Source organism: Lithobates pipiens, unplaced genomic scaffold (genome assembly GCF_037356315.1).
Source record: "Lithobates pipiens isolate NorthernLeopardFrog02 unplaced genomic scaffold, aLitPip1_a1.2 Scaffold_16, whole genome shotgun sequence".
Classification (NCBI taxonomy): domain Eukaryota; kingdom Metazoa; phylum Chordata; class Amphibia; order Anura; family Ranidae; genus Lithobates; species Lithobates pipiens.
Genome location: NW_027507748.1, coordinates 462446404 through 462449010, shown reverse-complemented (window position 1 = coordinate 462449010; position 2607 = coordinate 462446404).

Here is a 2607-nt window from a genome sequence, read left to right as displayed (position 1 = left end):
TCTGCTGATCTTTTTCTTCAGATTTACCAAAACCATGTAGTGCAAGGGCCTGCCTGATTGCATACACATTGAAACTCCTAAGGTTTGACCTCATATTATATGGTTTTGGTAAATCTGATGGAAGAAATCAGCAGAAAATCTGATAGTGTGTATGGGGCTTTACCCTTTTGCCCCTTACAACGCCATTGGTGGCCTTGGTGATTGATGGCACTGTTCTCCCAGGGGGCCCTATCCGCTTCCAGACCCTTCCTGTTAAGATGTCAGTAGGGTTCTCTGCATTCTGTTTGTGTTTGAGCTATCCAGCTTGACTCTTGTGACATGTCACCTCCTAACCAACCTGACCTCAGGGATCCACTGACCTCTGCCCAGTCTGGTGGTCCTGTTCTGGATGCCCAGCTCATCTTTAAGGGTCTGGGGGACCCTGCTCAGGCTCCTGATCTTCTCATGCCCTTACCCATTCCTAAAAAGCCTTTAATCCCCAAGTCCTCTCGTCCTCTCCCTACCTCGGTTCCAGTCTCTGAGGATAATCTAAAATACGAGGTTAGTCAAGTTTTGGATTCCCGGCTCCATAAAGGCATTCTTCAGTACCTCGTACATTGGAAAGGGTTTGGCCCTGAGGAGAGGTCTTGGATCATTGCATCTGAGGTCTTTGCTCCTAGTCTGTTGAGGAGGTTCCATCTGGAGTTTCCCTTTAAGCCTGGACCCGGGGGGGGGGGAGGGGGAGGCCTCGTAAGAGGGAGGGTACTGTCATGGTTTTGCAATAGTGTTTGTCTGCTTACCTGTTTCCATGTGTTCATCTCTAGAGACCAGCTGACCCTCACCTGACTGCTTTTGTAATCCATCCTCTGGCATGACTCCACCCTAGCTCCTATCAGAGAACTCTATATTAACCTGTGCACTGTAGGCCAACCCTGCTGATCAACCATTGTGTATTCCTTTGTGTGTTTAGCTTCCTGTTACCTGCCGTGTGCTCTTCTGTTGTTCCGTTACCAACTTTGGCGTGTCCTTGACTATCCCTGTTTGCCTGTGATCCTGACCTATTGGCGTGTCCCTGACTCTTCCTGTCTGCTTGTGGTCCCGACCTTGGCTTTATACCTCACTATCCCTATCCTCCTGTTGCCTACTGTGGGTGCGAGCTGGGGGACCCTGGGGGTCGCGACCTGGAGTCAGTTGCAGCCAAGTCCATGCTCACCACTAGAGGCTCTGGTGAACACCTGCTGGCTCTTAGACTCCGCGCCCCAGGGAATCTTACGCTCTAACCTAGGTGGGATCTGTCTCCCATACGCAGCAGTCAGCCTTAGGGTCCACAACCTTGCGGTGCACTCCTGATCCCTTCGGTGTGCATCTGTCACCTCGCCTCAAGGTGACCTGACAATAGATCTCATACTTCCTCTGGAGCAGTGCAACGTTTGTGCTTCAATCACTGGATTGAGATTGTGCTCAGGTAAGAATAAGTGGGGGTGCAGAGTACACAGCATGCAAAAGTTTTTTTTTTTACCTCCATACAATGCACAGCTGAAGGCCAACAAGCTTGAGACAGCTGTATTCAGTTTGGAAAAAATGGCAATAAAACATTAAGCTCTATGCATGTCATACAACAGTGGTTCTGGGTGTAAAGTTAGCCATGGGGAACAAAGCCATGATCTGTAGGGGTCTGTCCACTATCCTAGAAAGAGAAAAAAAAATCCCTTTATTTTTTTGGGGATATGTGATGGAATGAGATATGTAACTACCTGCTCTTCTAAAAGGGTTCTTTGCCTCTGTTGTGCTATATTTCTTTACCTGAGAACCACTTACAGTTTGTTTTCTTAGAACTGTCTGCATTGCTTTACAGGGCCTGATTTCAATTGCCTAACTTAAAAAAAAACTGTAAAAGCTAAAATACCGCAGATAGGCACAGTATATTCTGTGTGACATATAATGTAACAAGAGGAAGTCTGTCAGTCCTGGGGTTTCACAGACAACAGTTAAAGCTATAAAGGAAGGTTGATAAAGGAACCAATGAGATGTTCCAAAACCCGCCCCTCTTTGATGACTGCTTCCTGTTTTGCTTCCTGTTTGTGGTGTACGCTGGTTGCTGTTTATTGTCTCCTGCCGCTGACATCACTTCCGGGATCCTTGTGTTTTGAGACTGTGATTGCGGGCTGGCCTGTCAGTTCTCTTGGAGCTCCCTGCTGGTTTTCCCGTTGGCATCCCCTGGACCCCCCGCTACTGGACACACACAGCCAAAAGAACTTGTATATGCCAGTGACCACTGTATTCATGCCGGACCACCTACATGGATATTAATGATATGCTCTGCCAGTCTACATATCTTGTAAGTGGTTTTTAACCCTTTTTGGGGGAAATTAAACAGATTTTAATTCTACACTTAGAGGTGCTTTTTCTTTGTTTTTCTGTTTCCTATTCAGAGATTGCTTCTCTCCATAAGTGCAGCCCTAAGTGGGGAAGATACCCTATTATAGACTTTCTGGTTCATAAAGACATCGGTTTTTGCTTTGTCCTGAAGTTCAGAGTGCCCTTACAAACTGTATCAAAGCTAAAATGAGGAATAATAATCATTTACTGTCAGCACTACTATAATGTTCATATAATCTAGCGCAAGAT